Genomic DNA, 16075 nt, shown 5'->3' with positions numbered 1-16075 from the left:
AGGACAAAGCCAAACGGAAATAAAGCCAGGACAGAGAAACAACAAAATCACTCCCTCCCCTCCCAAAAAAACAAAACAAAAAAACGGGATTTTAATTACCTACCGGTAAATCCTTTTCTCGTAGTCCGTAGAGGATACTTGGAATTCATTTAGTACCATGGGGGTATAGACAGGTCCCCTAGGAGCCTTGGGCACTTTAAGCATTTGATAGTGTGCACTGGCTCCTCCCTCTATGCCCCTCCTACCAGACTCAGTCTAGGAAACTGTGCCCGAGGAGAAAGACATACTCTGAGAGGATAGATAATAAAAGTGGTGAGATTACGAACCAGCACACACAGAACAATAGGAAAGCCATGCTAACCAAACTTGAAAAATGAACAGCAACAGCTGAACAAACCAGAATACTTAACCAAGTAACAGTGCAGGGGAAAAAGAAGCACCGGGCGGGCACCCAGTACCCTCTACGGACTACGAGAAAAGGATTTACCGGTAGGTAATTAAAATCCTATTTTCTTTTACGTCCTAGAGGATACTGGGAATCCATTTAGTTCCATGGGGAAGTACCAAAGCTCCCAAACCGGGTGGGAGAGTGCTGAGGTTCCTGCAGAACTGATTGACCAAACTGAAGGTCCTCAGAGGCCAAAGTATCGAACTTGTAGAACTTTGCAAACGTGTTCGAACCTGACCAAGTAACTGCTCGGCAGAGCTGTAAAGCCGAGATACCCCGGGCAGCCGCCCAAGACTATCCCACCGACCTAGTAGAGTGGGCCTGTACAGATTTTGGAACCGGCAATCCTGCCGTGGAATAAGCATGCTGGATCGTGAGCTGGATCCAGCGTGCAGTAGACTGCTTTGAAGCAGGACACCCAATTTTATTGGGATTATAGAGAACAAACAGCGAGTCGGATTTTCTGTGACGAGCTGTTCTCTTTCCATACACCTTCAAAGTCCTCACAACATCCAAAGACTTTGAAGTAGCAGAGGTGTCCGTCACAGTCGGAACCACAATTGGTTGGTTGATGTGAAAAGCAGACACCACCTTTAGAAGAAATTGCTGATGAGTTCTCAGTTCAGCTCTGTCTTCATGGAAGATTAAATAGGGACTTTTGTGAGACAATGCCCATGTCTCGCTGAGGCCAAGGCCAATAGTGTGACGGTCTTCCACGTAAGGTACTTTATGTCAACCTCCTGTAATGGATCAAACCAGTCCAACTGGAGGAACTGCAGCACCAAATTGAGATTCCAAGGTGCCGCGGGAGGCACAAAGGAAGGTTGGATGTGTAGAACACCTTTAAAGATCATCTGGACCTCACGAAGAGAAGCCAATTGTTTCTAAAAGAAAATAGACAAAGCTGAAATCTGGACTTTAATGGAACCTAGGCGTAGGCCCACATCCACTCCCGACTGCAGAAAAAGCAGGAGACGTCCCAGATGAAATTCCACCGCAGAATATTGTCTGTTATCACACCAAGAAACATACTTCTTCCATATACAGTGGTAATATTTAGACGTTACCCCTTTCCTGGCTTGAATCATAGTCGGGATGACCTTGTCAGGAATTCCTCTCCTGGCTAGGATCAGCCGTTCAACCTCGATGCCATTAAACGTAGCCGCGGTAAGTCTTGATAGATAAACGGGCCCTGTTGCAGAAGATCCTCGTGAAGAGGCAGAGGCCACGGATCTTCGAGGAGCATCTCCAGAAGGTCCGCATACCAGGCCCTTCTTGGCCAGACCGGAGCAATGAGTATTGCTTGAACCTTTTCCCTTCTTATTCTTTTTAGAATTCTTGGGATCAGAGGAAGTGGAGGAAACACGTACACCATCTGGTAGACACACGGAGTTGTCAGAGTGTCTACCGCCACTGCTTGTGGGTCTCTCGACTTGGAACAATATCGCCTGAGCTTCTTGTTGAGACGAGAGTCCATCATGTCGATTTGTGGATATTCCCACCGACGTGTCAAGCACCTGAACACTTCCGGGTGAAGGCTCCCCTCCCCCGGGTCCAGGTTGTGTCTGCTGAAGAAGTCTGCTTCCCAGTTGTCTACTCACGGAATGAAGACCGCCGACAACGCCACGGCGTGTTTTTCCGCCCAGAGGAGAATTTTTGACACCTCTGACATTGCTGCTCTGCTTTTCGTTCCGCCCTGTTAGTTTATGTAAGTTACCGCCGTTACATTGTCCGACAGGACTTGAATGGCCTGATGCTGAAGTAGGGATGAGGCCTGCAGAAGGGCATTGTAGATAGCCCTGAGCTCCAGGATGTTTATTGGAAGGACGACTTCCCGACTTGATCGTTTTCCTTGAAACTGCACCCCCTGGGTGACTGCTCCCCAACCTCTGAGGCTTGTGTCAGTGGTTAGCAGAATCCAATCCTGAATCCTGACCCTCCCCCTTGACGAGGTGAGAAGTCTGCAGCCACCACAGAAGGGAGATCCTCGCTCTTGGAGACAGACGGATCCTCTGGTGCATGTGAAGATTTGATCCGGACCATTTGTTGAATTGATCTAGCTGGAAGGGCCTCGCATGAAACCTTCCGTACTGAAGCGCCTCGTAAGAGGCCACCATTTTCCCCAGGAGACGAATGCACAGATGCAGCGAGATCCGGGTTGTCTTCAGGACAGCCCGAACCATCGACTGGATTTCCATAGCCTTCTCCACAGAAAGGAACACTCTCTGAGATTCCGTGTCCAGTATCATTCCCATAAAGGAAAGTCTTTGCGTCGGTTCCAGGTAAGATTTTGGTAAGTACAGAATCCACCCGTGATCCAGGAGTAGTGTGGTTGAGAGGCGAATACTGTCCATCAACCGCTCCCTGGACGGTGCCTTTATCAGAAGATCGTCCAGGTATGGAATTATGGGGGTGATTCCGAGTTGTTCGCTCGCTAGCTGCTTTTAGCAGCATTGCACACGCTAAGCCGCCGCCCTCTGGGAGTGTATCTTAGCATAGCAGAATAGCGAACGAAAGATTCGCAGAATAGCGAAAATAAATTTCTTAGCAGTTTCTGAGTAGCTCCAGACCTACTCACAAATAGCGATCAGCTCAGGCCGTTTCGTTCCTGGTTTGACGTCACACACACGCCCAGCGTCCGGCCAGCCACTCCCCCGTTTCTCCAGACACTCCCGCGTTTTTCCCTGGCACGCCTGCGTTTTTCCTCACACTCCCAGAAAACGGACAGTTTCCGCCCAGAAACACCCACTTCCTGTCAATCACACTACGATCACTTCAACGATGAAAAATCTTCGGGCGTGAGTAAATCTACTAAGTTTTGTGGTAAAATACTAACCGCATGCGCACTGCGAACCATGCGCATTTTTGCCTTAATCTCTCCGTTGCGAAAATCGACAACGAGCGAACAACTCGGAATGACCCCCAATGTTCACTCCCTGTTTGCGGAGTAGCAACATCATCTCTGCCATCACCTTGGTGAACACTCTCGGTGCCGTGGAGAGACCAAATGGCAGGGCCTGGAACTGGCTGTGACAGTCCTGCAGTGCAAACCGTAGATAAGCCTGATGAGGCGGCCAGGTCAGAATGTGAAGTTATGCATCCTTGTTATCCAGAGAAACTAGGAATTCCCCCTTCTCCAGATCTGAGATCACAGCTCTCAGAGACTCCATCTTAAATTTGAACACTCTTAAGTACGGGTTCAATGACTTGAGGTTCAAAAATAAGATTTTACACTTACCGGTAAATCTATTTCTCGTAGTCTGTAGAGGATGCTGGGACACCGTAAGGACCATGGGGAATAGACGGACTCCGCAGGAGGCATGGGCACTTTAAGAAAGACTTTGGACTCTGGGTGTGCACTGGCTCCTCCCTCTATGCCCCTCCTCCAGACCCCAGTTAGAGAAACTGTGCCCAGAGGAGATGGACAGTACGAGGAAAGGATTTTTGGGAATCCCAGGGCAAGATTCATACCAGCCACACCGTATAACTTTTGATAACTACCCAGTTAACAGTATGAACAAACAACATAGTCTCGGTCCAAACCGATGAAACTATAACATAACCCTTATGTAAGCAATAACTATATACAAGTCTTGCAGAAGAAGTCCGCACTTGGGACGGGAGCCCAGCATCCTCTACGGACTACGAGAAATAGATTTACCGGTAAGTGTAAAATCTTATTTTCTCTAACGTCCTAGAGGATGCTGGGACTCAGTAAGGACCATAGGGATTATACCAAAGCTCCCAAACGGGCGGGTGAGTGCAGATGACTCTGCAGCACCGATTGAGCAAATAGGAGGTCCTCCTCAGCCAGGGTATCAAATTTATAGAACTTTGCAAAGGTGTTTGACCCCGACCAAGTAGCTGCTCGGCACAACTGTAATGCCGAGACCCCTCGGGCAGCCGCCCAAGACGAGCCCACCTTCCTAGTGGAATGGGCCTTAACCGATTTAGGCAATGGCAATCCTGCCGTAGAATGCGCCTGCTGAATCGTGTTACAGATCCAGCGAGCAATAGTCCGCTTTGAAGCAGGCGCGCCAACTTTGTTGGCTGCATACAGAACAAACAGCGCTTCAGTCTTCCTAACCCTAGCTGTTCTGGCCACATAAATCTTCAAAGCCCTGACCACATCAAGGGACTCGGAATTCTCCAAGTCCAGCGTAGCCACAGGCACGACAATAGGTTGATTCATATGAAAAGAAGAGACCACTTTAGGCAGAAATTGAGGACGAGTCCTCAATTCTGCCCTATCCACGTGGAAAACCAGATAGGGGCTTTTATGTGACAAAGCCGCTAATTCCGAAACACGCCTCGCAGAAGCCAAGGCCAACAACATGACCACTTTCCAAGTGAGATATTTCAACTCCACTGCTGTGAGTGGTTCAAACCAAGGTGACTCGAGGAAACTTAATACCACATTAAGATCCCACGGCGCCACCGGACGTACAAAAGGAGGCTGAATATGCAGCACCCCCTTCACGAATGTCTGTACTTCAGGAAGAGAAGCCAATTCCTTTTGAAAGAAAATGGATAAGGCCGAAATTTGGACCTTTATGGACCCTAATTTTAGGCCCAAAGTCACTCCTGTTTGCAGGAAGTGAAGCAGACGACCCAAATGGAACTCCTCCGTAGGAGCAGTCCTGGCCTCACACCAAGAAACATATCTTCGCCATATACGGTGATAATGTTTCGATGTCACGTCCTTCCTAGCCTTGATCAGGGTAGGAATGACCTCCTCCGGAATACCTTTTTTCGCTAGGATCCGGCGTTTAACCGCCATGCTGTCAAACGCAGCCGCGGTAAGTCTTGGAACAGACAGGGCCCCTGCTGCAGCAGGTCCTGTCTTAGAGGAAGAGGCCACGGATCTTCTGTGAGCAACTCTTGCAGATCCGGATACCAAGTCCTTCGTGGCCAATCTGGAACAATGAGGTTCTTACTCTTCTTAGTCTTATTATTCTCAACACCTTGGGTATGAGAGGTAGAGGAGGGAACACATAGACCGATCTGAACACCCAAGGTGTCACTAGAGCATCCACTGCTACCGCCTGAGGGTCTCTTGACCTGGCGCAATACCGCTTTAGCTTTTTGTTGAGACGGGACGCCATCATGTCTATCTGAGGCAGTCCCCACCGACCCACGATCTGTGCGAAGACTTATTGATGAAGTCCCCACTCTCCCGGATGCAGGTCGTGCCTGCTGAGGAAGTCCGCTTCCCAATTGTCCACCCCCGGGATGAATACAGCTGATAGGGCGCTTACATGGCCTTCCGCCCAGCGAAGAATCCTGGTAGCTTCTGCCATGGCCGCTCTGCTCCTTGTGCCGCCTTGACGGTTTACATGAGCCACTGCTGTGACATTGTCTGACTGAATCAGAACCGGTTTGTCCCGAAGCAATGCCTCCGCCTGGCGTAGGGCATTGTATATGGCCCTCAACTCCAGGACGTTGATGTGGAGACAAGTCTCTAGATTTGACCAGAGACCTTGGAAATTTCTTCCCAGTGTGACTGCTCCCCAACCTCGGAGGCTTGCGTCAGGGGTCACCAGGATCCAGTCCTGAATTCCGAACCTGCGGCCTTCTAGGAGGTGAGCACTGTGCAGCCACCACAGGAGAGATACCCTGGCTCTGGGAGACAGAGTGATCCTCTGATGCATTTGTAAATGGGACCCGGACCATTTGTCCAGTAGATCCCATTGAAAGGTTCTCGCATGGAACCTTCCGAAGGGGATGGCCTCGGACGATGCCACCATCTTCCCCAGGACACGCGTGCAGTGATGCACTGAAACCTTTTTTAGCTTTAATAGTTTCCTGACCAGGGCTATGAGCTCCTGAGCCTTTTCCATCAGAAGAAAAAATATGAATTTACTCACCGAAATTTTCTATTTCTCGTAGTCCGTAGTGGATGCTGGGTACTCCGTAAGGACCATGGGGTATAGACAGGCTCCGCAGGAGACTGGGCACTCTTAAAAGAAAGATTAGGTACTATATCTGGTGTGCACTGGCTCCTCCCTCTATGCCCCTCCTCCAGACCTCAGTTAGGGAAACTGTGCCCGGAAGAGCTGACATTACTAGGAAAGGATTTGGAATCCAGGGTAAGACTCATACCAGCCACACCGTACAACTCGTGATAACTATACCCAGTTAACAGTATGAACAATAACTGAGCCTCTCTCAACAGATGGCTCATACAATAACCCTTTAGTTAAGCAATAACTATATACATGTATTGCAGAGAGTCCGCACTTGGGACGGGCTCCCAGCATCCACTACGGACTACGAGAAATAGAATTACCGGTGAGTAAATTCTTATTTTCTCTGACGTCCTAGTGGATGCTGGGTACTCCGTAAGGACCATGGGGATTATACCAAAGCTCCCAAACGGGCGGGAGAGTGCGGATGACTCTGCAGCACAGAATGAGCAAACTCAAGGTCCTCCTCAGCCAGGGTATCAAACTTGTAGAATTTTGCAAAAGTGTTTGAACCCGACCAAGTAGCAGCTCGGCAAAGTTGTAAAGCCGAGACCCTTCGGGCAGCCGCCCAAGAAGAGACCACCTTCCTCGTGGAATGGGCTTTTACTGATTTAGGATGCGGCAGTCCAGCCGCAGAATGTGCAAGCTGAATCGTGCTACAGATCCAGCGAGCAATAGTCTGCTTTGAAGCAGGAGCACCCAGCTTGTTGGGTGCATGCAGGATAAATAGCGAGTCAGTTTTTCTGACTCTAGCCGTCCTGGAAACAAAGTTTCAGGGCCCGGACTACGTCCAGCAACTTGGAATCCTCCAAGTCCCTAGTAGCCGCAGGCACCACAATAGGAAGTGCAGGAATCGACCCCCCTGGAATTCCTCTGTAGGGCCTTCCCGGCCACACACCAAGCAACCTATTTTCGCCATATACAGTGAAAAAGTCTTGCTGTCACGTCTTCCCTAGCCTTTATCAGCATAGGAATAACTGCATCCGGAATGCCCTTTTCCGCTAGGATCCGGCTGTCACGATCCGGGTATCTGGACGCCATTTCTTACCCATCAGATGCCTCCTAAGGCTGGCTCAGCGCTCCAGGACCGGATCCCATCTGTTATCCTGATGTGTACATTCCTGTATCCTCTCCTGTCACTCTGGGACGCTGTCACAGTAAACGCCATATTACACCTGGCATGGCGTCTCCCGCGGCCTCCGCCGCCGTCCCTGAACTTCTGCATGCAGAGTGTCTGAGTGGCGATTACGTCAGCCGCGGCCTCCGCTGTGTCCGCGTGGTTGGATGTGCATCTGTCAGCCTGGCGCCTCCTGTCTCCGGTGGCCGGCGCCGCCATTACTGTTTTCCTTACCACATGGATTACAAACCAAACTTCCCTCCAAGTGTCTGCATGGGCGCAGCCATCTTGGATTCTGTCAGCTGATCATTTCCACCAATCTGTTCTCAGTATTGATAATCTGCATAATTGCCTAGCCAATCCCTTCCTTGCTGCAGGTATAAATACACTGTGCCTGAGCAAGGAAGGCGTCAGTGCTTTGGTTGTCAAACCTAGTTCCTGTTTGTCTCTCTCCTGTGATTGTCTTCCAGGTTCCAGCTCCTGTCTCAAGACTTCCACCATAGAGACCCGCACCAGCATTCCACCTGCGGTGTAGCCTGACTCTCCAATCCATTGTGGATTCATCTGTTTCCAGCTACAACATTACCTGCTTCCAGCTCAGCTTCCAGCAGAGTACAGCTTCTCTTAAAGGGCCGGTGTCCTTTCTACACTTTACCACTCTCCACCGGTATTATTATTTCTCCGCTCTCAAGTTCTACATTTCAGTTCATATTTCATCGCTCCCAAGTTCATTTATTATTTAACTGGTTCCAGCCAGTATCCACTCCGTGCTAACAACAGTCTGGTTCCAGCCAGTATCCACAGCAGCCGTTTTATCTTCAGCAACCCAGCTTTTCCTGGAACACCAGCTGGCACAATCCTGGGTTATCTCCATTGCTACAGTCGGGCCTGGTAAGGACTTTCCATCTAGAAGATCATAAGAACTATCTCACACTACCAGTGCCCTGTGGCTCCTGCCATCCTGTAGTACCCAGGAACTGTATTTATTCTTTGCTGACTTTTACGTTTTCTTTTACTGCTGCTGTGTTGCGGAGTTGTCATAATAAACATCATTGACTTTTATCCAAGTTGTCGTGGTCACGCCTTCGGGCAGTTATTATTCATGTTACTTACATGTCCAGGGGTCTAATACAACCTCCCAGGTTCCGGTACATCTCAGCCCCTACAACTGAGGCTGCCTCCCGTCAGCTCAGGCCCTCAGTTGTGACAGTAAGCACTGACCTAATGAATCCAGCCGGAGACCAGGATCAAGCGGCCAGGCCGATGCAAGAACTGGCAGCCCGACTAGAACATCAGGAGGCTGCACAGGGCCACATCATCCGCTGTCTCCAGGATCTCTCTACTCGGCTGGATGGGATTCAGACAACTCTCCGTGGATCAGGCGCGTCTGGTGCGTCAACCACAGTGACTCCAGCTATAACCCCACCCACCTTACCCATTTCTGCTCCACGTCTTCATATTCCAACGCCAGCAAAATTTGACGGATCTCCAAGATTCTGCAGGGGATTTCTCAACCAGTGTGAGATTCAGTTTGAGCTACAACCTGGCAATTTTCCCAGTGACCGTACAAAAATTGCCTACATTATTTCTCTTCTCAGTGGCTCAGCCCTTGATTGGGCATCACCGTTATGGGAGAGGTCCGACACCCTGCTATCTTCCTACACTGCCTTCGTGTCAACATTCAGGCGCATCTTCGACGAGCCAGGCCGGGTAACCTCAGCTTCATCCGAGATTCTCCGTTTACGCCAGGGGTCACGTACTGTAGGACAATATCTGATACAGTTCCAGATCCTGGCATCCGAACTGGCATGGAACGACGAGGCCCTGTATGCTGCATTCTGGCATGGCTTATCTGAGCGTATTAAAGATGAGTTAGCTACCAGAGACTTACCTTCTAAGTTAGATGAGCTAATCTCACTCTGCACGAAAGTTGATTTACGTTTCAGAGAGAGAGCAACTGAGCGTGGAAGATCATCTGCTCCAAAATCTTCTGCTCCTCCTCCTCGTCAACTGTCACCATCTAAAGATGAGCCCATGCAACTTGGCCGTTCCCGTTTAACTCCTGCTGAGCGCCGAAGACGTCTCTCCGAGTCTCTCTGTCTCTATTGTGCAGCTCCGTCTCACACCATTAATGCCTGTCCCAAACGTCCGGGAAACTCCAAATCCTAGCTCGCCAAGGAGAGGGCCGGCTAGGAGTAATGATCTCCTCTCCATCTCCTCAAGATTGTAATCTCCCAGTCTCGCTTCAAGTTGCTCAACGTTATCGGAACGTCATTGCCCTCCTTGATTCCGGAGCAGCTGGGAACTTTATTACCGAAGCCTATGTTAAACGGTGGTCCCTACCCACCGAGAGACTTCCTTCGTCCATTTCTTTAACTGCCGTGGATGGCAGCAAAATTTTTGATGCAGTTATTTCTTTAAGGACTCTACCAGTTCGTCTGAGAGTGGGAGTTCTTCATTCCGAACTTATTTCTTTTTTAGTGATTCCAAGAGCCACACATCCTGTGGTCCTGGGCCTTCCATGGCTCCGTCTTCACAATCCTACAATTGATTGGACGACTACGCAAATCCTGGCATGGGGTTCCTCCTGTGCTGAGACATGTTTGTTTAAAGTATTGCCTGTCTGTTCTTCCTCCCCCAGGTCGTCTGATGTTCCACCTCCTCCATATCAAGATTTCACGGATGTGTTCAGTAAAGCTTCTGCTGATATCCTTCCTCCTCATAGAGAATGGGACTGCCCGATTGATCTCGTTCCAGGGAAGGTTCCACCTCGAGGCCGAACTTATCCGTTGTCTCTGCCTGAGACGCATTCTATGGAGGAATATATTAAAGAGAACCTAGCAAAGGGGTTCATTCGACCTTCTTCTTCTCCAGCCGGCGCAGGCTTCTTTTTTGTAAAAAAGAAAGATGGTGGTCTGCGGCCGTGCATCGACTACAGAGGTTTGAACGACATTACCATCAAGAACCGTTATCCTTTACCCCTGATTACTGAGCTCTTTGACAGAGTTAGCGGAGCTACCATCTTTACAAAGCTGGACTTGAGAGGTGCATACAATCTCATCCGGATCCGTGAGGGTGACGAGTGGAAGACCGCCTTTAACACCCGTGACGGACATTATGAGTACCTCGTCATGCCCTTCGGATTGAGCAATGCTCCAGCTGTCTTCCAGCATTTTGTCAATGAGATCTTCAGAGACATTCTATACCGTCATGTCGTGGTCTATCTAGACGATATCCTCATTTTTGCCAACGATTTAGAGGAACATCGTTTTTGGGTTAAAGAGGTTCTGTCCCGTCTCCGTGTCAATCATCTCTATTGCAAATTAGAAAAATGCGTCTTTGAAGTCAAGTCCATTCCGTTTCTAGGGTACATTGTGTCCGGTTCCGGACTAGAGATGGATCCTGAGAAACTACAAGCAATCCAAAATTGGACGGTACCCTTAACCCTCAAAGGGGTCCAGAGGTTCTTAGGGTTCGCCAACTATTACCGAAAGTTTATACGAGACTTTTCCACCATTGTGGCGCCTATTACTGCTTTCACTAAGAAGGGTGCTAACCCGTCCAAGTGGTCTGAAGAAGCCATGCAAGCATTTCATCTTTTAAAACAAAGGTTCATCTCTGCGCCTGTTCTGAAACAGCCTGACATCGACTCTCCTTTCATCTTAGAGGTGGATGCCTCCTCCGTTGGAGTAGGAGCGGTGTTATCTCAGAGGGCTAAAGATGGCCATTTACACCCTTGCAGTTTCTTCTCCCGGAAGTTCTCCCCAGCTGAGCGCAACTATGCCATTGGCGACCAGGAGTTGCTAGCCATCAAGCTCGCTCTAGAAGAGTGGAGGTATCTGTTGGAGGGAGCTTCTCATTCAATCACCATACTTACAGACCACAAGAACCTTTTATATCTGAAAGGCGCACAATGTCTCAACCCTCGTCAGGCCAGATGGGCACTTTTATTTTCCAGGTTCGACTTTAAACTCCAGTTCTGTCCGGGCTCTCAGAATCGCAAGGCCGATGCCCTTTCCCGCTCATGGGAGCAAGAAAATGAGTCAGAGTCTTCAGACAAGCATCCTATTATAAATCCGTTGGCATTCTCCACGGTAGGGATGGACTCTACGCCCCCATCAGGGAAAAGTTTTGTGAAACCGATGCTAAGGAAGAAGCTCATGCATTGGGCCCATGCTTCCCGTTTTGCCGGACATACAGGTATCCAAAAAACCCTGGAGTTTATCTCTAGGTCCTATTGGTGGCCAACTCTGAAAAAGGACGTCTTGGAGTTTATTGCATCTTGCCCAAAGTGTGCTCAACATAAGGTATCCCGCCAGTCGCCTGCGGGGCAACTGGTTCCACTATCTGTTCCCCGTCGACCTTGGACCCATTTGTCGATGGATTTTATTACAGATTTACCCATGTGCAACAAGTTCAATACCATCTGGGTGGTAGTTGACCGGTTCACCAAGATGGCACACTTCATTCCTCTCACCGGTCTTCCGTCAGCTTCCAAGTTGGCTCAAGTATTCATACAAGAGATCTTCCGACTCCACGGTCTTCCTGAAGAAATTATCTCAGATCGAGGAGTTCAATTCACAGCCAAATTCTGGCGAAGTTTATGTCAAGTCCTCCAAGTCAAGCTAAAGTTTTCCACGGCTTACCATCCTCAGACCAATGGTCAAACCGAGAGGGTGAATCAGGACTTGGAGGCCTTCCTCCGCATCTATGTGTCCTCCTCTCAAGATGACTGGGTTCAATTACTTCCCTGGGCCGAGTTCTGTCATAACAACCAGTATCATTCTTCATCTGCTTCAACACCATTCTTCACTAACTTTGGATTCCACCCTAAAGTCCCTGAGTTCCAACCGCTTCCAGCAACTTCTGTCCCCGCAGTGGGTATCACCTTGCATCAGTTTGCCAATATCTGGAAGAGCGTACGATCAGCTCTGCTCAAGGCATCGTTCAGGTACAAGAAGTTTGCGGATAAGAAGCGTCGAGCAGTTCCTGCTCTCAAGGTGGGTGATCGGGTATGGTTATCCACGAAGAATTTGAGGTTAAGAGTTCCCAGTATGAAGTTTGCACCTCGCTATATCGGTCCTTTCAAGATTGAACAAGTCATCAATCCTGTTGCTTACAGACTCCAGTTGCCTCCCTTCTTAAAAATACCCAGGACATTCCATGTTTCCCTGTTGAAACCGCTGATCTTGAATCGGTTTCATTCCTCACTTCCTCCAACTCCGAAAGTCCAAACTCAACGAGGCGTTGAGTATGAAGTGGCCAAGATCCTGGACTCACGTCACCGTTACGGTCAACTACAATATCTTATTGACTGGAAGGGTTATGGTCCTGAGGAACGTTCATGGACCAATGCTTCTGATGTCCATGCTCCTGCCTTGGTCCGGAGATTCCATTCCAAGTTTCCTCAAAAGCCAAAGAAGTGTCCTGGGGCCATTCCTAAAGGGGGGGGTGCTGTCACGATCCGGGTATCTGGACGCCATTTCTTACCCATCAGATGCCTCCTAAGGCTGGCTCAGCGCTCCAGGACCGGATCCCATCTGTTATCCTGATGTGTACATTCCTGTATCCTCTCCTGTCACTCTGGGACGCTGTCACAGTAAACGCCATATTACACCTGGCATGGCGTCTCCCGCGGCCTCCGCCGCCGTCCCTGAACTTCTGCATGCAGAGTGTCTGAGTGGCGATTACGTCAGCCGCGGCCTCCGCTGTGTCCGCGTGGTTGGATGTGCATCTGTCAGCCTGGCGCCTCCTGTCTCCGGTGGCCGGCGCCGCCATTACTGTTTTCATTACCACATGGATTACAAACCAAACTTCCCTCCAAGTGTCTGCATGGGCGCAGCCATCTTGGATTCTGTCAGCTGATCATTTCCACCAATCTGTTCTCAGTATTGATAATCTGCATAATTGCCTAGCCAATCCCTTCCTTGCTGCAGGTATAAATACACTGTGCCTGAGCAAGGAAGGCGTCAGTGCTTAGGTTGTCAAACCTAGTTCCTGTTTGTCTCTCTCCTGTGATTGTCTTCCAGGTTCCAGCTCCTGTCTCAAGACTTCCACCATAGAGACCCGCACCAGCATTCCACCTGCGGTGTAGCCTGACTCTCCAATCCATTGTGGATTCATCTGTTTCCAGCTACAACATTACCTGCTTCCAGCTCAGCTTCCAGCAGAGTACAGCTTCTCTTAAAGGGCCGGTGTCCTTTCTACACTTTACCACTCTCCACCGGTATTATTATTTCTCCGCTCTCAAGTTCTACATTTCAGTTCATATTTCATCGCTCCCAAGTTCATTTATTATTTAACTGGTTCCAGCCAGTATCCACTATGTGCTAACAACAGTCTGGTTCCAGCCAGTATCCACAGCAGCCGTTTTATCTTCAGCAACCCAGCTTTTCCTGGAACACCAGCTGGCACAATCCTGGGTTATCTCCATTGCTACAGTCGGGCCTGGTAAGGACTTTCCATCTAGAAGATTATAAGAACTATCTCACACTACCAGTGCCCTGTGGCTCCTGCCATCCTGTAGTACCCAGGAACTGTATTTATTCTTTGCTGACTTTTACATTTTCTTTTACTGTTGCTGTGTTGCGGAGTTGTCATAATAAACATCATTGACTTTTATCCAAGTTGTCGTGGTCACGCCTTCGGGCAGTTATTATTCATGTTACTTACATGTCCAGGGGTCTAATACAACCTCCCAGGTTCCGGTACATCTCAGCCCCTACAACTGAGGCTGCCTCCCGTCAGCTCAGGCCCTCAGTTGTGACACCGGCGTTCAACCGCCATGCCGTCCAACGCAGCCGCGGTAAGTCTTGGATCAGACAGGGTCCCTGTTGCAACATTTCCTGACTGAGAGGCAGAGGCCATGGGTCCTCTGAGAGCATTTCTTGCAGTTCCGGGTACCGAGTCCTTCTTGGCCAATCCGGAGCAAAGAATATTGTTCACACTCCTCCGTTTATTACAATTCTCAGCCCTTGGGTCTGAGAGGAAGAGGAGGGAATATATAGACCGACTGGAACACCCACTGTGTTACTAGTGCGACCACAGCTATCGCCTGAGAGTCCCTTGACCCAGCATAAAACCTTTTTTATCTTTTTATTGAGGTGGGACGCCATGTAGTCCACCTGAGGCAGTTTCCATCAATTTGCAAAACTGCGTGAAGACTTCCTGATGAAGTCACCACTTTCCCGGGTGGAGGTCGTGTCCACTCCCGGAATGAACACTGCTGACAGTGCGCTTACTTGATTCTCCGCCCAGCGAAGAATTCTGGTGGCTTCTACCCTCGCCACCCTGCTCCTTGTGCCACCTTGGCGGTTTACATGAGCCCCTGCGGTCTGACTGGTTCAGAACCGGTTGGTCGCGAAGCAGGAACTTCGCTTGACTTAGGGCGTTGTATATGGCCCTTAGTTCCAGGATATTGATGTGAAGGCAAGTCTGTTGGCTTGACCACAAACCTTGGAATTTTCTTCCTGTGTAACTGCCCCCCACCCTCGGAGGCTTGCATCCGTGGTCACCAGGACCCAGTCCTGAATGCCGAATCTGCAGCCCTCGAGAAGGTGAGCACTCTGCAGTCACCACAGCAGAGACACCCTGGCCCTGGGGGATAGGGTGATTAACCGATGCATCTGAAGATGCGATCCGGACCACTTGTCTAACAGATCCCACTGAAAGATCCTTGCATGGAACCTGCCGAATGGAATTGCCTCGTAAGAAGCTACCATCTTTCCCAGGACTCGCGTGCAGTGATGCACCGACACCTGTTTTGGTTTCAGGAGGTCTCTGACCAGAGATGACAACTCCTTGGCCTTCTCATCCGGGAGAAACACCTTCTTCTGTTCTGTGTCCAGAATCATACCCAGGAACAGCAGACGCGTCGTAGGAACCAGCTGCGATTTTGGAATATTCAGAATCCAGCCGTGCTGTTGTAGCACTTCCTGAGATAGTGCTACTCCGACCAACAACTGCTCCCTGGACCTCGCCTTTATAAGGAGATCGTCTAAAGTATGGGATAATTATAACTCCCTTCTTTCGAAGGAGTATCATCATTTCGGCCATTACCTTGGTAAATACCCTCGGTGCCGTGGACAGACCAAACGGCAATGTCTGGAATTGGTAATGGCAGTCTTGTACCACAAAACGGAGGTACACCTGGTGAGGTGGGTAAATGGGGACATGCAGGTAAGCATCCTTGATGTCCAGTGATACCATGTAATCCCCTTCTTCCAGACTTGCAATAACCGCCCTGAGCGATTCCATTTTGAACTTGAACCTCCTTATATAAGTGTTCAAGGATTTCAAATTTAGAATGGGTCTCACCGAACCGTCTGGTTTCGGTACCACAAACATTGTGGAATAGTAACCCCGTCCCTGTTGAAGGAGGGGAACTTTTATTATCATCTGCTGGAGGTACAGCTTGTGAATTGCCGCCAGCACTACCTCCCTGTCCGGGGGAGTAGCTGGCAAGGCTGATTTGAGGTAACGGCGAGGGGGAGACGTCTCGAATTCCAGCTTGTATCCCTGAGATACCACTTGTAGAACCCAGGG

At 49.6% G+C, this 16075-nt stretch overlaps 1 protein-coding gene across 1 annotated transcript in view; it reads right to left on the bottom strand.

Annotated features, from left to right (window-relative positions):
* The window catches only part of CTSF (cathepsin F), a 93772-nt gene that overhangs the window by 57266 nt on the left and 20431 nt on the right, over positions 1 to 16075 (bottom strand). The gene's annotated exons all lie outside the window — the stretch shown is intronic.

The sequence above is a fragment of the Pseudophryne corroboree genome, chromosome 11, assembly GCF_028390025.1.
Source record: "Pseudophryne corroboree isolate aPseCor3 chromosome 11, aPseCor3.hap2, whole genome shotgun sequence".
NCBI lineage: Eukaryota > Metazoa > Chordata > Amphibia > Anura > Myobatrachidae > Pseudophryne > Pseudophryne corroboree.
This window is presented reverse-complemented; position numbering and strand designations above follow the sequence as displayed.